Below are 25227 nucleotides of genomic sequence, written 5' to 3'. Positions count from 1 at the left end.
GCCTTGTCGTAGGTCCAGGGTGGGTAGGAGACGGCGAGACCTCCACCAAGCTTCGGCGGTCCGTGGGGTCTGCAGTGCTGACGGTGTCAAGTGGAGTGCTTGGAGTCCTCTGGAAGCACTAGGAGCATCTATCAACTGAGGTACCCGGTCGGGTGCTAGGCGTTCCGTTCCAGTAAGTGAAGGGGAAATTACTCAGTGTGAGAGGCAGAGAAATGTAGGGAGTTGTAGTTATTAACTGGGACTGTATGTTAGGGCTGAAGGGAGGGAAGTTACATGGGACAGTGGGGGTGGAGTGATGTTATTTACATGGGACTGAAGTTTAAGGGAGTGATGTTATTTACATGGGAATGCATGTTGGAGGTGGCTGGGGCAGGGTGATGTTATTTACATTGGACTATATGTTGAAGGAGGCTGTGGGAGGGAGTGATATTATTTACATCGGACTGAATGTTGAGGGTTAATGTGATTTACATGGGACTGCATGTTGGAGGTGGCTGGGGAGGGGGTGATTTTATTTACATGGGACTTTATGTTGAAAGTGACTTGGGGAGGAAGTGATGTTATTTACATGGAACTGTATGTTAACCACTTCCCGCAACTGTAACGCCGAAAGGCGTCATTGCGGCGGCTCCCCCAGGCTACGCTAACGCCAATAGGCTCATCTCGCGTGAGCCGAGATTCCTGTGAACGCGCGCACACAGGCGCGCGCGCTCACAGGAACGAAGGAAGAGAGTTGATCTCCAGCCAGCCAGCGGCGATCGTTCGCTGGCAGGCTGGAGATGTGTTTTTTTTTTAACCCCTAACAGTATATTAGACGCTGTTTTGATAACAGCGTCTAATATACCTGCTACCTGGTCCTCTGGTGGTCCCCTTTGTTGGATCGACCACCAGAGGACACAGGTAGCTCATGTAAAGTAGCACCAAGCACCCTACACTACACTACACCCCCCCCCCGTCACTTATTAACCCCATTATAGCCCCTGATCACCCCTGATCACCCCATATAGACGCCCTGATCACCCCCTGTCATTGATTACCCCCCTGTCATTGATCACCCCCCAGTAAAGCTTCCATTCAGGACGTCCGCATGATTTTTACGGATCCACTGATAGATGGATCGATCCGCAAAACGCATCCGGACGTCTGAATGAAGCCTTACAGGGGCGTGATCAATGACTGTGGTTGATCACCCCATATAGACTCCCTGATCACCCCCCTGTCATTGATTACCCCCTGTCATTGATTACCCCCTGTAAAGCTCCATTCAGACGTCCGCATGATTTTTACGGATCCACTGATAGATGGAATCGATCCGCAAAACGCATCCCGGACGTCTGAATGAAGCCTTACAGGGCATGATCAATGACTGTGGTGATCACCCCATATAGACTCCCTGATCACCCCCCTGTAAAGCTCCATTCAGATGTCCGCATGATTTTTAACGGATGCACTGATAGATGGATCGGATCCGCAAAACGCATCCGGACGTCTGAATGAAGCCTTACAGGGGCATGATCAATGATTGTGGTGATCACCCCATATAGACTCCCTGATCACCCCCCTGTCCATTGATTACACCCTGTCATTGATCACCCCCTGTAAAGCTCCATTCAGATGTCCGCATGATTTTTACGGATGCACTGATAGATGGATCGATCCGCAAAACGCATACAGACGTCTGAATGAAGCCTTACAGGGGCATTGATCAATGACTGTGGTGATCTCCCCCCCTGTCATTGATTACCCCCTGTAAAGCTCCATTCAGATGTCCGCAAGATTTTAACGGATGCACTGATAGATGATCGGATCCGCAAAACGCATCCGGACGTCTGAAAGAAGCCTTACAGGGGCGTGATCAATGACTGTGGTTTATCACCCCATATAGACTCCCTGATCACCCCCCTGTCATTGATTACACCCCTGTCATTGATCACACCCCTGTAAAGCTCCATTCAGATGTCCGCATGATTTTACGATCCACTGATAGATGGATCGGATCCGCAAAACGCATCCGGACGTCTGAATGAAGCCTTACAGGGGCATGATCAATGACTGTGGTGATCACCCCATATAGACTCCCTGATCAACTCCCTCTGTCATTGATTACCCCCCTGTCATTGATTACCCCCCTGTAAAGCTCCATTCAGATGTCCGCATGATTTTTACGGATCCACGATAGATGGTTCGGATCCGCAAAACGCATCCGGACGTCTGAATGAAGCCTTACAGGGGCATGATCAATGACTGTGGTGATCACCCCATATAGACTCCCTGATCACCCCCCTGTCATTGATTACCCCCCCTGTAAAGCTCCATTCAGATGTCCGCATGATTTTTACGGATGCACTGATAGATGGATCGGATCCGCAAAACGCATACGACGTCTGAATGAAGCCTTACACGGGCGTGATCAATGACTGTGGTTATCACCCCATATAGACTCCCTGATCACCCCCCTGTCATTGATCACCCCCCCTGTCATTGATCACCCCCGTCATTGATCACCCCCCCTGTCATTGATCACCCCCCCTGTCATTGATCACCCCCCTGTCATTGATCACCCCCCCTGTCATTGATCACCCCCCCTGTCATTGATCACCCCCCCTGTCATTGATCACCCCCCCTGTCATTGATCACCCCCCTGTCATTGATCCCCCCCTGTCATTGATCACCCCCCCTGTCATTGATCACCCCCCCTGTCATTGATCACCCCCCTGTCATTGATCACCCCCCTGTCATTGATCACCCCTCTGTAAGGCTCCATTCAGACATTTTTTTGGCCCAAGTTAGCGGAATTATTATTTTTTTTTTCTTACAAAGTCTCATATTCCACTAACTTGTGTCAAAAAATAAAATCTCACATGAACTCACCATACCCCTCACGGAATCCAAATGCGTAAAATTTTTTAGACATTTATATTCCAGACTTCTTCTCACGCTTTAGGGCCCCTAGAATGCCAGGGCAGTATAAATACCCCACATGTGACCCCATTTCGGAAAGAAGACACCCCCAGGATTCCGTGAGGGGCATATTGAGTCCATGAAAGATTGAAATTTTTGTCCCAAGTTAGCGGAAAGGGAGACTTTGTGAGAAAAAAATTAAAAATATCAATTTCCGCTATAACTTGTGCCAAAAAAAAAAAATTTCTATGAACTCGCCATGCCCCTCATTGAATACCTTGGGGTGTCTTCTTTCCAAAAATGGGGTCACATGTGGGGTATTTATACTGCCCTGGCATTCTAGGGGCCCCAAGCGTGAGAAGAAGTCCTGGTATCCAAATGTCTAAAAATGCCTCCTAAAAGAATTTGGGCACCTTTGCGCATCTAGGCTGGCAAATAAAGTGTCACACATCTGGTATCGCCGTACTCAGGAGAAGTTGGGGAATGTGTTTTGGGGGTGTCATTTTACATATACCCATGCTGGGTGAGAGAAATATCTTGGTCAAATGCCAACTTGTATAAAAAAATTGGGAAAAGTTGTCTTTTGCCCAAGATATTTCTCTCAGCCAGCAAGGGTATATGTAAAATGACACCCCAAAACACATTCCCCAACTTCTCCTGAATACGGCGATACCACATGTTGACACTTTTTTGCAGCCTAGGTGGGCAAAGGGGCCCATATTCCAAAGAGCACCTTTAGGATTTCACAGGTCATTTACCTACTTACCACACATTAGGGCCCCTGGAAAAATGCCAGGGCAGTATAACTACCCCACAAGTGACCCCATTTTGGAAAGAAGACACCCAAGGTATTCCGTGAGGGGGACATGGCAAGTTCCTAGAATTTTTTATTTTTTGTCACAAGTTAGTGGAAAATGCAGATTTTTTTTTTTTTTTTTTTTCATACAAAGTCTCATATTCCACTAACTTGTGACAAAAAATAAAAACTTCCATGAACTCACTATGCCCATCAGCGAATACCTTGGGGTCTCTTCTTTCCAAAATGGGGTCACTTGTGGGGTAGTTATACTGCCCTGGCATTCTAGGGTCCCAAATGTGTGGTAAGGATTTGAAATCAAATTCTGTAAAAAATGACCTGTGAAATCCGAAAGTGCTCTTTGGAATATGGGCCCCTTTGCCCACCTAGGCTGCAAAAAAGTGTCACACATCTGGTATCCCCGTACTCAGGAGAAGGTGGGGAATGTGTTTTGGGGTGTCATTTTACATATACCCCTGCTGGGTGAGGAAATATCTTGGCAAAAGACAACTTTTCCCATTTTTTTATACAAAGTTGGCATTTGACCAAGATATTTATCTCACCCAGCATGGTAATATGTAAAAAGACACCCCAAAACACATTCCTCAACTTCTCCTGAATACAGAGATACCAGATGTGTGACACTTTTTGCAGCCTAGGTGGGCAAAGGGGCCCATATTCCAAAGAGCAACCTTTCGATTTCACAGGTCATTTTTTACAGAATTTGATTTCAAACTCCTTACCACACATTCGGGCCCCTAGAATGCCAGGGCAGTATAACTACCCCACAAGTGACCCCATTTTGGAAAGAAGAGACCCCAAGGTATTCGCTGATGGGCATAGTGAGTTTCATGGAAGTTTTTATTTTTGTCACAAGTTAGTGGAATATGAGACTTGTATGAAAAAAAAAAAAAAAAAAAAAAATCATCATTTTCCACTAACTTGTGACAAAAAAATAAAAAATTCTAGGAACTTGCCATGCCCCTCACGGAATACCTTGGGGTGTCTTCTTTCCAAAATGGGTCACTTGTGGGGTAGTTATACTGCCCTGGCATTCTAGGGGCCCAAATGTGTGGTAAGGAGTTTGAAATCAAATTCTGTAAAAAATGACGAGTGAAATCCGAAAGGTGCTCTTTGGAATATGTCCCCTTTGCCCACCTAGGCTGCAAAAAAGTGTCACACATCTGGTATCTCCGTACTCAGGAGAAGGTGGGGAATGTGTTTTGGGGTGTCATTTTACATATACCCATGCTGGGTGAGAGAAATATCTTGCAAAAGACAACTTTTCCCATTTTTTATACAAAGTTGCATTTGACCAAGATATTTATCTCACCCAGCATGGTATATGTAAAAATGACACCCCAAAACACATTCCTCAACTTCTCCTGAGTACGTAGATACCAGATGTGTGACACTTTTTTTGCAGCCTAGTGGCAAAGGGGCCCATATTCCAAAGAGCACCTTTCGGATTTCACTCGTCATTTTTACAGAATTTGATTTCAAACTCCTTACCACACATTTGGGCCCCTAGAATGCCAGGGCAGTATAACTACCCCACAAGTGCCCCATTTTGAAAGAAGAGACCCCAAGGTATTTCGTGATGGGGCATAATGAGTTCATGGAAGTTTTTATTTTTTGTCACAAGTTAGTGGAATAATGAGACTTGTAGGAAAAAAAATAAAATAAACAAAAATCATCATTTTCCGCTAACTTGTGACAAAAAATAAAAAGTTCTATGAACTCACTATGCCCATCAGCGAATACCTTAGGGTGTGTACTTTCCGAAATGGGGTCATTTGTGGGGTGTTTGTACTGTCTGGGCATTGTAGAACTCAGAAACATGACAGGTGCTCAGAAAGTCAGAGCTGCGTCAAAAAAGCGGAAATTCACATTTTTGTACCATAGTTTTGTAAACGCTATAACTTTTACCCAAACCATTTTTTTTTTACCCAAACATTTTTTTTTATCAAAGACATGTAGAACTATAAATTTAGAGCAAAATTTCTATATGGATCTCGTTTTTTTTGCAAATTTTACAACTGAAAGTGAAAAATGTCATTTTTTTTTTGCAAAAAAATCGTTATATTTCGATTATTACAAAAAAAGTAAAAATGTCAGCAGCAATGAAATACCACCAAATGAAAGCTCTATTAGTGAGAAGAAAAGGAGGTAAAATTCATTTGGGTGTAAGTTGTATGACCGAGCAATAAACGTGAAAGTAGTGTAGTGGCCGATATGTAAAAAAGGGCCTGGTCTTTAGGGGGGTATAAACCTGTGGTCCTTAAGTGGTTAAAGGCAGCTGGGGAGGGGGGTTATGTTATTTACGTGGGACTGTATATTGAGAGGGCAGGAGAGATGGTGTGATGTTATTTACATGGGACTGTAATTTAGAGTGGGTGTAGATAGAAAGGGATGTTATTTACATGGGACTGTATATTGGAGGGGGCTGGAGAGATGGTGTGATGGTATTTACATGGTACTCTATGGCAGAGAGGGGAAATAATGTTATTTACATGGGACTGTATGGTGGAGGGGCTGAGGAATTATAAATTTTGAGGACAGTAAACGGAAGAATATAACTACAGGGGGCACTGCAGGGGGCATTATAAATACTGGGAGGGCTTTAGGGCGAGAATTATAACAGTAGGGGCGATATAAATACTGGGGCACTTCAGGGTGAGCATTATAACAGTAGGGGGCATTATAAATACCGGAGGCATTTTAAATCCAGGAGACATTAGGCGTTCTTATTACTACTCGGGGCTCTATAGGAGGGACTTATAGATCCCCATTATTTCTACTAAGAGCACTGTGGGGGTCTTATTACTACTGAGAGGTCAGTAGATAGCTTTATTACTACTGGGGGAACAATAGGGGGGTCTTATTTATACTAGGGGCTTTGTAAGGGCATTGTTAATACTGGAGGGCTCTTCAACTAATGGGGGAACTCTTGGGGAGCATCATCACAGTTGGGGACACTGTAGGGGGCAGTATTACTAATGAGGGCATTCTAAAAGTGAATTACTATTGGTGGGACTATGAGGAGCACTATTACTATGGGGAGCACTTCAGGATAGTATTTGGGGGTACAGAAAAATGAGGAAGCTAAGATGTCTGTGTGTCACACTCTGTAGAGACGAGGCGCGGCTGAGAGAAGTTGTCCGGATGGAATGGAGAAGATGATGACAGAGAAGATCTACATCAGAGGAGACGTCACCTGGGAGGAACTGGATGTGAGAGGTACGTGCTGCTGTATAGCTATAGTGAGCTTAGGGGTCTGTTGGCCGACTTAAGAATTGAGCCATATGCATTGGGGCCCCGGATCTTTTGAGACCCTAGCAACACCCCTGTTGGACTGAAATAGGCTACTACTATTGAGTAAAGTGTGTATATATTTTTCTTGCAGTACTGAAATACACCCCTATACGCTTTTGTTCTGGTTCTGGCCAAGCTGCCAGTTAGGTTGATGTACTGCTCCAAATTAATTAATGTACGTGCACGAAGAGATCAAACTGAGACAACACACAGCTCGGAGTTATAACAGGATCTCTGCTTTATTTGATTAACAGCAGACAGTATATAGGTTTTAGAACAGGAAGACGTGGGGTGGGTGCAAGGTGGCGTGTATCCTCTCTATTGGCTATAAACTCTGTATTTTCTGTCACATCGATGACAAGAGGAAGTCCCCCCCCCCCCCCCTTGCTGGTGGGTGAAGCCGTTACTTCTTCTTTCTTTGAAACTGCTTGCTTGAGCTGAACGGAAACCACAAAGAAGCACATGATAAAACACAAAGTAAGATTCTAGTTTATAGGCGTTGGCTGAATGCCTGGCCGCCATCTTAGCTAAACATAGTCCTCAACAAGCAAGTATCCATTTTGTCTTAATGGTCCATAATCAGTCCCCCCTTGAAACTTGATTGTAGACTTTCCCTTCGCCTAGCGAATCCCCTGGGCATACCATTTGTATCCTCTTCACCCGCAGTGGCGACAACCTACCCCTTATAGGTAGGCTCCCGGTTGCTCGGACTTGTGGTAATACCCTGGGATTCATCTCACCCTATCTCAGCCAGGCATCATTGTGAGGAGGGGGAGCTGTGTTGAACGATGCTTCCTTCTGTTCTTCCTCATCGTAGAGAAGCATGATGGTTGTTCATCAGTTTCTTCATTCTTTTTGCGGGTCACACAAATATGAACGAGCTTAATCACTACATATATCACCAATAGTATTAGGGCTACCTGTAATATTCCTTGGACAATTTCCATGGGTTGAGGAAAGAGAAGGTATCAGACCACCATGTATCTTTATCAGCTTTATGTGCGTCCAGCCATTTATCCCTTAGATCCGCCATTTTCTCTAGACCCACCTTAACTTGCAAATTACCCTGCGGGTCTATGTAATGGCAACAAGCGGGTCCCACAACCTGGCACATACCTCCATCTTTAGCTGTAACATAATCTAGAACTAATGTGTGTTGGTTGGTGACAATGATTAACTGGTTTTGCACAATGTTCGAGGTGTTCATAAGTCTCATCACTTCCCATATTTGGTCATCCAGGTAGTCTGTTGCTACTACCAGATGATCCCACATCTGCATTATCATGGGATATATTAAGATGGAACTAACAATTTTGTTGGAAATGCTCATCTCTACTACATGTGGCTTACCATTTGGTCTGGGGGGTGTGTTATCTTTGGCCCTACGATACAAGGTGTGTTTAGGTACTGCATTTATGTTAATTTCAGAGCGTGGTACTATAAAGGTGGCAGGAGTAAGCCTGGCGATGGTGCACAGTCCTGTGACATTCTGGGATAACCATTTGTACGCTTTGTGTCCACAAACTAAGTATATATCTTCTGGAACTGCCACTGCTGTGCTATTGAATAATCGGGTAAATAATTTGGCTAATTGTATCCCTTTCGCCAGCTCATATCCTTTTAACTGACCTTCGGTGTTGCTAGCTAATATACCTGTGATAAGGTCCTGTACAGTACGGTTGTTACAGGGCAGGTCTTTTCCGTTCACAGCATCTACACCAATACACTGCACGTGGCTGTCTGTTTTTGAGTCATTGCAACCTGAGTGTATGTGCGGACTAAATGTCATACCTTTGATTTGTACTTGGAGACAATAACAGTGTGTCCAGCTAGGAAAACATGTGACATTAGCCCAGTGTCCCTCTTGCCAGGGAGTAGAGCTATAATCTACCCAGGGTCCTGATCTGTTTATCATGAGCCATGGGGCATCTGCCCACCCTGCGACATGTAAGGCCACTTCCCTGTCCTTGTGTGTACTGGATTTAACTTGGTGTATGCTAGTGAGAAAGATGGTAGAATTAGACAAGTCAATCAGTTCAGAAAGTTCCAGGGGTATTGTAAAATAAGGCATACTGGTTGAACTCACGGGACTGTGGGTACAGATCCAACAATCTGAGTGTCTCATTAAACCCTTGGACTAGAATTTGATGGTGCCGTATCAGTGAATTGTCCCATTCATTACCCAGTGGCGTGAACACTGCTGATATGCCTTACAGTCAAAGTCATGATAAGTAGATGGACCCTCATGGCTTATTGTTCCAGGGTCGTCAGGACAGCCTTCACTCTTTTACAATGTGAAGCGTGGATCCAGGTGGGTCTCCCTTCGAGTTTCACAGAGGTCGGGATAGTCAGCAACATCTGGTAAGGCCCCTTGTATCGTGGTTTGAGGGTGTTTCTGATGTGTTTCTTGACCACCGCCCACTCTCCAGGTTTGAGAGTGTGGATTCCCTCTAGGGAGTCAGGATCTAGAATGGAAGAGAAAACTTGTGCACGTATGTTAGACAATTGTTTACTCAGGGCAATCACATATTTTGCAACAGATTCATAATGTATTTGCAATTGCTGTGGGAAGTACTGCCCCATCCTAGGCCGTGTCCTAAACAAAATTTGGTGTGGAGGCCTAGGGGTGTGTCTAACTGAAAATAGTGCTATTGGCAGGCATTGTACCCAACTGAGCCCTGTCTCCCTAGTCATTTTCAGTATCTTGGACTTCAGTACCCCGTTCAGTCGTTTGACTTTGTCGCTGCTTTGGGGTCTGTAGGGTGTGTGATAGGCTAAGTGTGACCCTACCATCTTCCAGACTTCTTGGGTTAATCTAGCAGTGAATGCTGGGCCCTGATCACTTTCAATGACCTCAGGTACTCCGAACCTACAAACAGTTTCCTGCATTAAATTCTTAGCAGTTGTTGTGGCTGTCTGATTTCGGGCGGGGTAGGCTTCTGGCCACCCAGAGAACAAGTCTACCACTACTAGCACATATTGAAACCCTTGGCACATTGGCATCTGGATGTGGTCAATTTGACCGTTGTAACGGGTACTGGGCTTTGGGGAGACATTTGGTTGGTGTAGGCTCAGTTCTTCCCGGGTTGCACAGATGAGGCAAGACTGAGTATGCCTCACCAGGACAGGGGTTATCCCTGGGGCCACCCATATTTTGTCTATTAGTTCTTTCATGATGGTCTTAGATTGGTGGGTGGGCCCATGAGCTATTGAAGCTATCAGAGGATAGAGAGCTTTGGACAGAAATGTTCTCTTTCTTTGGGTACACAGTCCAGATTCTTTCTCTTCTCGGGCTGACTCTTTTAGCCAATCCAATTTTTCTTGTGGCGTGGCCTGCTTCTTTAACTGGACTAGCAGGTCCCAGGAGACCTCTTTTGATTTCTGTGTTAGGTCTGTTGTGGACTCTCCAAATTAATTAATGTACGTGCACGGAGAGATCAAGCTGAGACAACACACAGCTCGGAGTTATAACAGGATCTCTGCTTTATTTGATTAACAGCAGACAGTATATAGGTTTTAGAACAGGAAGACGTGGGGTGGGTGCAAGGTGGCGTGTATCCTCTCTATTGGCTATAAACTCTGTATTTTCTGTCACATCGATGACAAGAGGAAGTCCCCCCCCCCCTTGCTGGTGGGTGAAGCCGTTATGTATTCTTTCTTTGAAACTGCTTGCTTGAGCTGAACGGAAACCACAAAGAAGCACATGATAAAACACAAAGTAAGATTCTAGTTTATAGGCGTTGGCTGAATGCCTGGCCGCCATCTTAGCTAAACATAGTCCTCAACAAGCAAGTATCCATTTTGTCTTAATGGTCCATAACACTTTCACCAGAAATAACTGCAACAGTGCAGTGCGTATATATTTTTCTTTTTTTTTCTGTAATAATCCACTATACGCTTTCAACAGAAATAACTGCAGAAGTGAACTGAGAATATATTTTTCTTGTTGGACTGAAATAGGCCACTACATACTTTGACCAGAAAAAACTTAGAGTGAAGTGCGTATATATTTTTCTTGTAGTACTGAAATACGCCCCTATACACTTTCACCAGAAATAACTGCATAAGTAAAATGCGTATATATTTTTCTTGTAGTACTGATATAAGATACTAAAGATACTAAGATATAAGCCACTAAAGGCTTTTCCACATAACACTTGCGGCCCAATAACAAATATGTAGCTGGAATGACAGAGCTGTCTAATTGCTATTTGGATCCCCAAATAATCTTTCCATACATTTGTAAATCACTTTCCTATCAATGTCCCTAGCGCCTTCTGACATCTCTCCCTGCACTAAGATGCTGTGAAATGATTCCTCCCTATCCTTTCCCTGCACTTATAAATCGTTTTTTCTGTCTTTCTTTTTTTTCCACAATCAGGTTTTTACAATTGCTGTCCCTAGCGCCTTCAGACGTCTGTCCCTGTACTCTAAATGCTGGAAAATGTCTGACTCTAAGATGGCCGCCGTATTTATAGGGCTGTGACATCACAGGGCTGGATGGCTGCTGATTGGCTGCATGCAGGCATGTCAATCTGGGTTATCCCGCCTTCCTAGAGTTTCTTCCCCCATGTCCTGATTCCTCACACGTGTAGCCGCCATTTTAGGAAAAATGTGATTTGTTACCACGGAAGGGTGAGGAAATTCGCATTCGTTGCGAATCAACATTTTTCTGTAATTCTAAACGAATTCCACTTTGTCAGCTTCAATTCACTGATCTCTAATGAGGATGATAAAGACAGTGTACTGCACATAGATACGGCTTTGCTACTTCAAAGGAGACCCGGAGAAGGAGGATACTCTTGTTGCACTAGCTGGCGACCACTTCTATTTTCCCATAGTAACTGGTGATGCCGTTTCATGTGGTTCAATAGAGCCATGGTGCCTGTGTTTATGTTTGAACGCCCACAGCTTATTTTAATGCTGCAGATCTTGCACACAGCAATGCTTTTGTCTTCCAGATGGGAGATGCCAGATGGGAGATACTCGAACAGAGCTAGCGGCAGCCAAACTTGGCTTAGGTCTGGCACATTTTGAGCCTGCACTCATATTATCTGCAAGATCATCAGTTCCTGAAGCAGATCTGGCTGTGACAGTTTTTAAGAAGGTTGTGGCCTCTGCTTTTTACTAACCCTCTGCTATCACCCCCTCCTCCTCAGCACCCCAATCCGGCTCCCTGTTCCTGTCCAACATACAATCATCATCATCACAGTCCTCACCCTCCAAGCCACTTTTATCAGGCTGTGATATATCATTGTGGGATTCTTGGCCTCCTCCCAATTCCCTGCTCCGTATTTGCCCCAAATGCCACTGTTGCTATCATTGTCCCACCACTGTTGCTACAAGGCTACCACTACCACCAACACAGCTATGCATATGGTCCTCTGTTTCCCCCTCATAGTGTTCCACATGCTGATTACTCTCAAATAAGACATCAACAGTGAGACTAAAATGAGTACCTTCCATAGTAAGTGGTGGGGTTTTATTCCCTCTTGTTAGAAAAAAAGGTGCTCCACTAAGAGGGGGCAGTGAAGACAGAGAAGATGCATGGAGGAGGAGAAGCAGGAGGAATGCTGTGACTCCTGGCTCCAAGGCAGGGTATCAGATTCAGAGGTGACTTCCACATCATTCCTCTGTAACTGAGAGGAGGAGTAAGTCATCCAGTCCACAATCTCATTCTCTTTATCTTTAATAATAATATTGTGCCACTTGGAAGCCAGGGAGAACTGTTGCCTACTACTTCTACTAATACTGGCTGGCAGCTACTGCTTCTACTAGGAGAATGAAGCCTGGATCTTTCATTTTGTACTCTTCCATTTAATTTCCCAGGCATTTTATTATGAGGCCTATAAATAAAAAGTCCCAGGTTTGGTACACACAGATTATTAAACAGTACTAGCAAAATTGCAAGTGTTTTTTCTGTAATTTAAAGACAGAGGCACTATTAAAGGGCTTCTACCTCCAGAAATACTGTTATGTAGCTGACTGACATTAGCGCATCGCTAATGTCAGCACTACATAACAGTATGTTTCTAACATTAGTCCCTGCAGCCGTTTTAGTAAAAAAAGCACTTCTATTATATGCTAATGAGCCTCTAGGTGCTATGTGGGCGTAAAATCAGCACCTAGAGGCTCCGTCCACTCACGCTTTATGCCGCCCAGGTCCCCTGTTCTGCCCACCCAGCTCCTTTTGATTGATAGCACGGTCCACCGCATCGTTGAGGAAATCCTGCGCCTGCGCCATTCACTTCTGTCTTCGGCGCAGGCGCAGTGAGTGAATGATGCGATCCTGGCGCCGGATTCCTCACTGCGCCTGCGCCGACTACGTCACAGTGAGGAAGCCGGCATCAGGAGAGCTGCCTTCACTCACTGCGCCTGCGCCGAAGACAAGTGAACGGCGCAGGCGCGGGATTTCGCCAACGATGCAGGGAACAGTGGCATCAATCAAGAGGAGCGGGGCGGGCAGAACAGGGGACCTGGGCGGGATAAAACGTGAGTAGACGGAGCCTCTAGGTGCTGATTTTACGCCCACATAGCACCTAGAGGCTCATTAGCATATAATAAAAGTGCTTTTTTTACAAAAACGGCTGCAGGGAGAAATGTTAGAAACATACTGTTATGTAGTGCTGACATTAGCGCATCGCTAATGTCAGTCAGCTACATAACAGTATTTCTGGTGGTAGAAACCCTTTAAAACACTACACCCTAGCATTGACAATTTACTTTGGGAATAGGTAATTTATGCAGTGAAATGTCTTTCAAGTATGCATTTAATACCACTGGATCAACAATTAAGTTTTTGTACTAAAATGTCTTTGAAACGCACAATCTGATGCGTACACTAACATGGATAAAACTATTGCAACAGTGTTTGCAGCGAATTGTTTTTCCACTGGAATAACACTTATTCAGCTATGACCTAAAATTTATGAAAACATTTTCTGATCTAGCAATGCATGGGTAGGCAACCCCCGGCACTCCAGGTGCTGTGAAACTACAACTCACAACCAGCATGCACACTTGCTCTGCTCTTCTCATAACCCACCAAGAAATGAGTGAAACATGCTGGGAGTTGTAGTTTCACAACAGCTGGTGTGCCGAAGGTTTCTGACCCCTGTAGTAATGCATCCGCTAACACGAATAATACAACAGTGTTTGCGACAAATTGTTTTTTTCACTAGTCCTTAAATAACACTTGTTAAATTATGAAATTATTGGACTAAAATCTATAAAAACAATGACTGATGCAGTAATGTGCCCAATAACATGGATAAAAAACGTCAGTGTTTGCTGTGAACTAAGGGTTCAATAACATGGGTATAAAAATGGTGTTATTTGCAGCAGAATTCTATTGGGGTGCTTTGCTGGCAATAAGGTTTTGAATAATATTAATAAAAAAGCAACAAGTTGTCTCTCTGTTCAAGTTTTTTTCTTGCACATTGTTGGTTTTGTAACTTAGAACTGCTAGAATGATAGTGGGCACAGAAGTTATACTGCATGCCCACCATGGTGCCATTGAGCAGTAGGGTAGGGGTTAATCTAATTAATTATGATGTGTAGAGTGAATCTAAATCGCACCTCCTCATTCCTATGCTTCTGATATGACCATAGTTTACAAATATCAGCATTTCTTTTGATAAAACATGGCTATACAGCACTGTTATCAATCATTTGCTGTGCACTATAAAGAGGCAATTAGTATACAGTTTGATCAAAGAGCATAGGCCCACTTACCGCAACAGCTGCTGGGTCCCGTTGCCTGCTGGAGCGGTGTGGAGGCGCGGTGTTCGCCGCACGGAGCCGCGCCATTGGTTAGAGTAGGTTCCCACTTAAACAAGAGGCAACCTTGTCGCGGTAAGTGGGGCCTATGCTCTTTGATCAAACTGTATACTAATTGCCTCTTTATAGTGCACAGCAAATGATTGATAACAGTGCTGTATAGCCATGTTTTTATCAAAGAAATGCTGATATTTGTAAACTATGGTCAAATCAGAAGCATAGGAATGAGGATGTGCGATTTAGATTCACTCTACAACATTAACAGTATTTCTGCATATGTCTTTTCCCCCCTCTGAATCAGCACTCCTCCCCATTTAGCTCAGGTGCTTTTAAATTAGCAGAAGTCTGCAAAGGGTTTATAAATTCCTACCACATCTCAGTTGGAGTTCCTGGAGGTTGTGAGCAGGTGAGCCTTTAGCACCAGTTCACATGCGGGCCTGGACGGCGGCCGTCGCTGCTTCTGTGCCGTGCCCGGGTGGAGTGATGGGGACCCGGGCCCAGGTGGCCTCACTGTATAGTGGTGGCCGCTGTGCGGCTGCTAGGTCCCGTGCCTGCTGGAGCGGTGTGGAGGCGCGGTGGCACGGAGCCGCGCCATTGGTTAGAGTAGGTTTCCCACTTAAACAAGAGGCAACCTTGTCGCAGGTAAGTGGGGCCTATGCTCTTTGATCAAACTGTATACTAATTGCCTCTTTATAGTGCACAGCAAATGATTGATAACAGTGCTGTATAGCCATGTTTTATCAAAAGAAATGCTGATATTTGTCAACTATGGTCATATCAGAAGCATAGGAATGAGGAGGTGCGATTTAGATTCACTCTACACATCATAAGTTAATCTAATTAATGTTTTCCCATTTTCCCGCCTTTTGGATTTTAATATATGTTCTTTTACATTTTCTGAGGTGATTTCTAATTGAGGAATCTGATTGGTACCTGGTTGCTTACCTGTTGCTGAGGTACCTGTTTTCTGCCTGTTCCTGATTGGAGGTTGATATTCTTGGGCGGGAAAATTGAATATTTAAAGAGGATCGCAACAGGTCCAAAGCTTGTCCGCCGCGGAGCCTGGATGTAGAGGACGTCGTCCCGCCCGCCCTCCCTTGATTTAAAAAAAGAGGAAGTCGTGGTCTGATATTGAAGGGGGGTTAGTCACCCAGCTTTGCTGGGGGGACAATTTGTGGATGAATTTTTAAATTAGTATATTATTTATTGGTTATTAATTTATTTAATTATTATGGTGTTTATCAGCAGTATTATATTGATGTAACCCTTAATAAAAGACCACGGCCAATTTCTACCACAATTTTGGTTTGTGTTTATTTTATTGGTATAAGATTTAAATATTAAATACGAGTATTGCTCATATGGCACCATGAAGTGCTGCTGCAGCAGTAGCTGTGTTAATCAGTGTGCCAAGCCGCTCAGCCCTCAGTGATCCACCCTCATCAGCAACTCAACACAGTAGGGCATTTGCTTGTTCTGCCCAGGCTTCTTCCTGACTTCTGCCACTCCTCATTGGCTGATGAGGCTGTATGTCAGCCTCTGAGCCAATCAGGGCTAACCCTCCCCTTTACTTAGTCTGAAGCAAATCAGAAAAGTTTTAGGTTTCAGTTTGTTACAAATTTCACAAAGGGACAAAGGCATGGATCATATACACTCACCTAAAGAATTATTAGGAACACCATACTAATACGGTGTTGGACCCCCTTTTGCCTTCAGAACTGCCTAATTCTACGTGGCATTGATTCAACAAGGTGCTGATAGCATTCTTTAGAATGTTGGCCCATATTGATAGGATAGCATCTTGCAGTTGATGGAGATTTGAGGGATGCACATCCAGGGCACGAAGCTCCCGTTCCACCACATCCCAAAGATGCTCTATTGGGTTGAGATCTGGTGACTGTGGGGGCCATTTTAGTACAGTGAACTCATTGTCATGTTCAAGAAACCAATTTGAAATGATTCGAGCTTTGTGACATGGTGCATTATCCAGCTGGAAGTAGCCATCAGAGGATGGATACATGTTCTCATTCTGTTTACGCCAAATTTGGACTCTACCATTTGAATGTCTCAACAGAAATCGAGACTCATCAGACCAGGCAACATTTTTCCAGTCTTCAACAGTCCAATTTGGTTAGCTCGTTCAAATTGTAGCCTCTTTTTCCTATTTGTAGTGGAGATGAGTGGTACCCGGTGGGGTCTTCTGCTGTTGTAGCCCATCCGCCTCCAGGTTGTGCGTGTTGTGCTTTCACAAATGCTTTGCTGCATACCTCGGTGTAACGAGTGGTTATTTCAGTCAACGTGCTCTTCTATCAGCTTGAATCAGGCGGCCCATTCTCCTCTGACCTCTAGCATCCACAAGGCATTTTTGCTCACAGGACTGCCGCATACTGGATGTTTTTCCCTTTTCACACCATTCTTTGTAAACCCTAGAAATGGTTGTGCGTGAAAATCCCAGTACTGAGCAGATTGTGAAATACTTAGACCGGCCCGTCTGGCACCAACAACCATGCCACACTCAAAATTGCTTAAATCAACTTTCTTTCCATTCTGACATTCAGTTTGGAGTTCAGGAGATTGTCTTGACCAGGACCACCCCCTAAATGCATTGAAGCAACTGCCATGTGATTGGTTGACTAGATAATTGCATTAATGAGAAATAGAACAGGTGTCCTAATAATTCTTTAGGTGAGTGTACGTTCAACCAATGTTCGGGCCTTTTCACAATATGCACCTCTTTGTAACTTACAACATTATTGCAACATGCAGTTCACTTGCAGTTGGATTATTTCTGGATACCTCAAACTAACCTTGTTTGATACCTAAACATTATAAACGCCTCTATTCGACATCTTTAATGTGGTTAGGAACGCTATGTTGCTTATCTGGTTGGATACTGATCTTAGCATCTCTTTTAATATTTATCTCAAAAAGCTATGTAATCTACCGTATTTGGAGTGGATCTGCATGTCCTTAATCCTTGCTACCTATTCCTTTGAACCCTGTGCCATACACCTAGAGACTTCCTTCAATTACAATTACTGTAATACTAAAAGCCCTGCGATACATCTTCTTATACCAATGAAGTAGAAAATTTATGGAATTGATTACTACGGCATACATATTAGGACATCGTTAGACATCATCCACAACTCCATCCTCCGTCAGGCAAAACTCCCTCCTACCTCAGACTTTAGACAAAACTCCGTCCTCCCTCATCCAAAACTCCATCAGACCTCAGACAAAACTCTGTCCTCCCTCATCCAAAACTCCGTCCTCCCTCAGATATCAGACAAAACTCCATCCTCCCTCATCCAAAACTCCGTCCTCCCTCAGACATCAGCCAAAACTCCATCAGACCTCAAGACATCAGCTAAAACTCCATCAGACCTCAGACATCAGCCGTCGTCCCTCGTCCAAAACTCAGTCGTCCCTCGTCCAAAACTCAGTCGTCCCTCGTCCAAAACTCAGTCGTCCCTCGTCCAAAACTCCGTCGTCCACTAGTCGCCAAAACTCCGTCGTCCCTAGTCGCCAAAACTCCGTCGTCCCTAGTCGCCAAAACTCCGTCGTCCCTCAGCAAAACTCCGTCGTCCCTCAGCCCAAAACTCTGTCGTCCCTCAGCCAAAACTCTGTCGTCCCTCAGCCAAAAACTCTGTCGTCCCTCAGCCAAACTCTGTCGTCCCTCAGCCAAAACTCTGTCGTCCCTCAGCCAAAACTCTGTCGTCCCTCAGCCAAAACTCAGACATCAGCCAAAACTCCGTCAGACATCATCCAAAACTCCGTCAGACATCAGCCAAAACTCCGTCAGACATCAGCCAAAACTCCGTCCTCCCTCAGACATCAGCCAAAACTCTGTCTTCCCTAACTCAAAATATGCCCTACTACACACACTCTTTACCTGACAGAGCTGCTAGCTGCTGGAGAGGCAAAGGACCTATGATGATGTCATGACCATGTGACGAGTCACGTGTGTGGGAGCGGTCAGATGTGCACAGCAGCAGGTAGAGTGTACAGAACTGTAGCCATCAAATAGAGCTCTGTACTAGAGATGTGTGTGTAACCTGCATGTAGCAGTGTTGTGTACTGTGTAGCAGAGCTGTATGTGTAACCTGCATGTAGCAGAGCTGTGTACTGTGTAGCAGAGCTGTATGTGTAACCTGCATGTAGCAGTGCTGTGTACTGTGTAGCAGAGCTGTATGTGTAACTTGCATGTAGCAGAGCTATGTACTGTGTAGCAGAGCTGTATGTGTAACCTGCATGTAGCAGAGCTGTGTACTGTGTAGCAGAGCTGTATGTGTAACCTGCATGTAGCAGTACTGTGTAGCAGAGCTGTATGTGTAACCTGCATGTAGCAGAGCTGTGTACTGTGTAGCAGGACTGTATGTGTAACCTGCATGTAGCAGGGCTGTATGTGTAACCTGCATGTAGCAGAGCTGTATGCGTAACCTGCATGTAGCAGAGCTGTATGTGTAACCAGCATGTAGCAGAGCTGTTTACTGTGTAGCAGAGCTGTATGTGTAACCTGCATGTAGCAGTGCTGTGTACTGTGTAGCAGATCTGTATGTGTACCCTGCATGTAGCAGAGCTGTGTACTGTGTAGCAGAGCTGTATGTGTAACCTGCATGTAGCAAAGCTATATGTGTAACCTGCATGTAGCAGAGCTGTGTACTGTGTAGTAGAGCTGTATGTGTAACCTGCATGTAGCAGTGCTGGGTACTGTGTAGCAGAGCTGTATGTGTACCCTGCATGTAGCAGAGCTGTTTACTGTGTAGCAGAGCTGTATGTGTACCCTGCATGTAGCAGAGCTGTTTACTGTGTAGCAGAGCTGTATGTGTAACCTGCATGTAGCAGTGCTGTGTACTGTGTAGCAGAGCTGTATGTGTACCCTGCATGTAGCAGAGCTGTTTACTGTGTAGCAGAGCTGTATGTGTACCCTGCATGTAGCAGAGCTGTTTTACTGTGTAGCAGAGCTGTATGTGTAACCTGGATGTAGCAGTGCTGTGTACTGTTGTAGCAGATCTGTATGTGTACCCTGCATGTAGCAGAGCTGTGTACTGTGTAGCAGAGCTGTATGTGTAACCTGCATGTAGCAAAGCTATATGTGTAACCTGCATGTAGCAGAGCTGTGTACTGTGTAGTAGAGCTGTATGTGTAACCTGCATGTAGCAGTGCTGTGTACTGTGTAGCAGAGCTGTATGTGTAGCCTGCATGTAGCAGAGCTGTGTACTGTGTAGCAGAGCTGTATGTGTAACCTGCATGTAGCAGAGCTGTATGTGTAACCTGCATGTAGCACAGCTGTGTACTGTAGCAGAGCTGTATGTGTAACCTGCATGTAGCAGTGCTGTGTACTGTGTAGCATAGCTGTATGTATAACCTGCATGTAGCAGTGCTGTGTACTGTGTAGCAGAGCTGTATATGTAACCTGCATGTAACAGAGCAGTGTACTGTGTAGCAGAGCTGTATGTGTAACCTGCAGGTAGCAGAGCTGTATGTGTAACCTGCAGGTAGCAGTGCTGTGTACTGTATAGCAGAGCTGTGTACTGTGTTACAGAGATGTGTGTGTAACCTGCAGGTAGCAGAGCTGTGTACTGTGTTACAGAGATGTGTGTGTAACCTGGGTGTAAAAAAAAAGTGTAAAAAAGTGTAAAAAATAAATAAATAAATCTGATCACCCCCCTTTTCCCAAAACGGCAAACAGCAAAACAGAAAAAAAAAAGAGTCCAAATGTCCGATTCGCCGTTTTTGGTCGCTTTATTTGCTACAAAATTTTTATAAAAAGTGATCAAAAAGTCTTAAACACCTCAGAATGGTATCAATGAAAAGTTCAGATTGCCCTGCAAAAAATGAGCCCCACCCAACTCTGTACACATAATTACAAAAAAGTTATAGGGGTCAAAATATGGCGACAAAAAAAATAAATCAGATTCTGGAAATCTCCTGTCACTCCGAGTTACTCAGAATTGGTAGCCCTAATTAATAAATACATGCAACATGAATGCATATATGCCGCTTCACACAAAACTAGATCACAAGTGTTAGGCCTCTTGCACATAAACTTTGTTGGTCCATTCCGTGCATTGGGGACAGCAATTTGCAGTCCCCAAAGCACGGGCAACTTGCGTGCAGCGGCCAGGACAGATCCAGACCTATTCAACTTGAATGGGTCCGTGAGCATGTTCTACTTTTTTGCTAGCCAGAAACACCACGGAAGCATTCTGTAGTGCTTCTATGGGGATCCAATCCGTGCTTCCGTTCCGTTCAAGTGAATGGGTCGACATCACGGATGCAGGATGCACACGGCTGGTGCCCTGTGTATTGCGGAACTGCCGTATGTGGTCCACAATACAACCACAGGCACACAGCGGCCATGTGCAAGAGGCCTTACAAAGATGGGATTTATGGTGCACCTCCTCTTATGCTTCCCATATTCCACAGATTTAGGCTGGGTTCAGACCTGAGCGTATTTGTTATGCGCGTTTTTTGCAATAGTAAACGCGCGTTTGACGTGCGTTTGTGTGATTGACTGCAGTGTCCTATGGCCACAAACGCGCGTCAAAACGCCCCAAAGAAGCTCAAGAACTTGTTTGAGCGTAGGGCGTTTTTCAGCGCGTTCAAACGCGCTGTAAAATGCTCAAGTGAGAACCAGGGCCATAGGGAAGCATTGGTTTTCATGTGTTGAGCGTTTTACAGCGCGTTTGAACACGCTGTAAAACGCTCAAGTGTGAACCCAGCCTCATATCACACAGCTACTTACAGTTGTGCTGATAAGTTTACATACCCTTGCAGAATTTATTATTTCTTAAAGGGGTATTCTCATCTTCCCTTTTCATACTTACCTTCCTTGAGCGCGACGTTCACTTCCTGGATTCTTCTCCCGGCCGGGCCGCGCTTGCGCAGAAGACTGAAGATTTTCTCCCGGCTGGGGCCGCTCAATGTCCTGAACGCGCACGCCGCTGCGCATGTGCCATGGTGACTTATTCCTGCCTGTATAGTACAGAGTCGGTGTGCGTGTTCGCGGCTCTGTACTATACTGGCCAGGAAGAAGTCATCATGGCGCATGCGCGGCGGCATGCGCGCTCAGGACATTGCGCGGCCCGGCCCTGGAGAGAATCTTTAGTCGTCTGCACAAGCGCGGCCCGGCGGGATTCGACAGGAGAGGTGGCCGTAACCAGGGGAGACCAAAGACAACATCAGGTAAGAGGTGACTTATTTTCTAAAAAAGGGTGGGAATTGGGTAATAAAATGTATTTAGAAAAATGATCACTGTCAAATCATTAACAGATTTAACAGTGATCATTAAGATGAGAATGCCCCTTTAACCATTGTTCAGAGAATATGAATGATAACACGGACACTTTTCTCTCGCTCATGGTTAGTGGTCGGCTGAAGCCATTTATGTCAAACAACTGTGTTTACTCTTTATAAATCATAATCACAACACAAACTCCCCAAATGACCCTGATCAGAAGTTTACACACCCCAGTTCTTAATACCATGTATTGCCCCCTTTAACATCAATGACAGCTTGAAGTCTTTTGTGGTAGTTGTGGATGAGGCTCTTTATTTTCTCAGATGGTAAAACTGCCCATTCTTCCTGTTGGAAAAAAAAAGCAATTCCACCACAGTTTTACGGGATTTTTATTTACGACATTCGATGTGCGATAAAACTGACTGGTTACTTTTATTCTACAGGTCAGATCGAATCCGGCGATACCTTTGTCATTATGTGTACGGAGCTGGGTGGGGGCTCATTTTTTGCGGGGCAATCTGAACTTTTCACTGATACCATTCTGGGGTATTTAAGACTTTTTGATCACTTTTTATTTAAATTTTTGTAGCAAATGAAGCGACCAAAAACGGCGAATCGGACATTTGGACTCTTTTTTTTTCTGTTTTGCTGTTTGCCTTATGGGGAATATATTTTTAGACAATGGGTGTTTTTACACATTGCGAAACCCATGATGTGTATTTTTTTAGTTCTTTTATTTTCATTTTGGGAAAAGGAAGGGGTGATCTGAATTTTTATGGTTTTTTTTTTGCACTTTTTTATAGTTCCCAGGTTACACACACATCTCTGTAACACAGTACACAGCCCTGCTACATGCGGTTAGACACACTGCTCTATATACACAGTACACAGCTCCGCTACATGCAGGTTATACACATACAGCTCTGCTACACAGTACACAGCTCTGCTACATGCAGGTTACACATACAGCTCTGCTACACAGTACACAGCTCTGCTACATGCAGGTTACAAATACAGCTCTACTACACAGTACACAGCTCTGCTACATGCAGGGTACACATACATACAGATCTGCTACACAGTACCCAGCACTGCTACATGCAGGTTACACATACAGCTCTGCTACATGCAGGTTACACATACAGCTCTGCTACACAGTACACAGCACTGCTACATGCAGGTTACACATTCAGCTCTGCTACATGCAGGTTACACATACAGCTCTGCTACATGCAGGTTACACATACAGCTCTGCTACACAGTAAACAGCACTGCTACATGCAGGTTACACATACAGCTCTGCTACACAGTAAACAGCACTGCTACATGCAGGTTACACATACAGCTCTGCTACATGCAGGTTACACATACAGCTCTGCTACACAGTACACAGCACTGCTACATGCAGGTTATACATACAGCTCTGCTACACAGTACACAGCTCTGCTACATGCAGGTTACACATACAGCTCTGCTACACAGTACACAGCTCTGCTACATGCAAGTTACACATACAGCACTGCTACACAGCACTGCTACATGCAGGTTACACATACAGCTCTTCTACACAGTACACAGCTCTGCTACATGCAGGTTACACATACAGCTCTGCTACACAGTACACCGCTCTGCTACATGCAGGTTACACATACAGCTCTGCTACACAGTACACAACACTGCTATATGCAGGTTACACACACATCTCTAGTACAGAGCTCTATTTGATGGCTACAGTTCTGTCCACTCTACCAGCTGCTGTGCACATCTGACCGCTCCCACACACGTGACTCGTCACATGGTCATGACATCATCATAGGTCTTTTGTCTCTCCAGCAGCTAGCAGCTCTGTCAGGTGAAGAGTGTGTGTAGTAGGGCATATTTTGAGTTGGGGAGGACGGAGTTTTGGCTGATGTCTGACGGAGTTTTGGCTGATGTCTGACGGAGTTTTGGCTGATGTCTGACGGAGTTTTGGCTGATGTCTGACGGAGTTTTGGCTGATGTCTGACGGAGTTTTGGCTGATGTCTGACGGAGTTTTGGCTGATGTCTGACGGAGGTTTGGCTGATGTCTGACGGAGGTTTGGCTGATGTCTGACGGAGGTTTGGCTGATGTCTGACGGAGGTTTGGCTGATGTCTGACGGAGTTTTGGCTGATGTCTGACGGAGTTTTGGCTGAGGAACGACAGAGTTTTGGCTGAGGGACGACAGAGTTTTGGCTGAGGGACGACGGAGTTTTGGCTGAGGGACGACGGAGTTTTGGCTGAGGGACGACGGAGTTTTGGATGAGGGACGACGGAGTTTTGGCTGAGGGACGACGGAGTTTTGGATGAGGGACGACAGAGTTTTGGATGAGGGACGACAGAGTTTTGGCTGAGGGACGACAGAGTTTTGGCTGAGGGACGACGGAGTTTTGGCTGAGGGACGACAGAGTTTTGGATGAGGGACGACGGAGTTTTGGATGAGGGACGACGGAGTTTTGGCTGATGTCTGAGGTCTGATGGAGTTTTGGCTGATGTCTGAGGGAGGACGGAGTTTTGGATGAGGGAGGACGGAGTTTTGTCTGAGGTCTGATGGAGTTTTGGATGAGGGAGGACGGAGTTTTGTCTAAAGTCTGAGCTAGGAGGGAGTTTTGCCTGACGGAGGATGGAGTTGTGGATGATGTCTGACGATGTCCTAATATGTATGCCGTAGATTACTGCTGACTTGCTTTATCTTCGTCATTTTTTGTATTTTTGATAATGTATGTACTACCCCTTTTTTAGTTCACTCTGTGATCCCATATAACCCACATGAATCTGTGTGCACTCTGGTAATATCGGTAAACTAAAATTTTCTTAAAGCAGCCCTCCACAAAAAAATTGTATTAAGTAGCCCATTGAAAAGATACATGAGGTAAATTGTAGTGAAAGTATTCTTATACACTCCCTTCTGGTCCTCAGCTGTGCCATGTAATCAACAACAATATGACTACCCAACTAACACAGCATCTATTCCATTCCTATTAGGGTACAGCCACATGGTCAGTCTTTTTTTTTTTACTCCTGGTTTTGGCTTCCAAAGCTGAGTCAGAAAACCTGACCATGTGGTTGTACTCTTACAGCTTAGATGTTACGCTCATAGGAATTGACATCCTGTCAATTGGAGGGCCAGACTGTTGGTCACATGACACAACTGAGGACAAGAAGGGAATGG

General features: G+C 44.9%; 1 long non-coding RNA gene across 1 annotated transcript; it reads right to left on the bottom strand.

Annotated features, from left to right (window-relative positions):
- Positions 1-8280: 8280 nt before the first annotated feature.
- Positions 8281-21773, bottom strand: LOC121006097. The gene is made up of 3 exons (XR_005780019.1): positions 21763-21773; positions 17626-17627; positions 8281-8621 (listed from the first exon to the last, which is right to left on the bottom strand). It is a non-coding gene; the product is annotated as an uncharacterized LOC121006097 (long non-coding RNA).
- Between the last annotated feature and the right edge of the window lie 3454 nt (positions 21774-25227).

This window comes from Bufo bufo, chromosome 6 (genome assembly GCF_905171765.1).
Source record: "Bufo bufo chromosome 6, aBufBuf1.1, whole genome shotgun sequence".
NCBI classification, from domain to species: domain Eukaryota; kingdom Metazoa; phylum Chordata; class Amphibia; order Anura; family Bufonidae; genus Bufo; species Bufo bufo.
The sequence above is the reverse complement of the archived record's forward strand: the minus strand, read 5'-3'. Positions and strand labels throughout refer to the sequence as shown.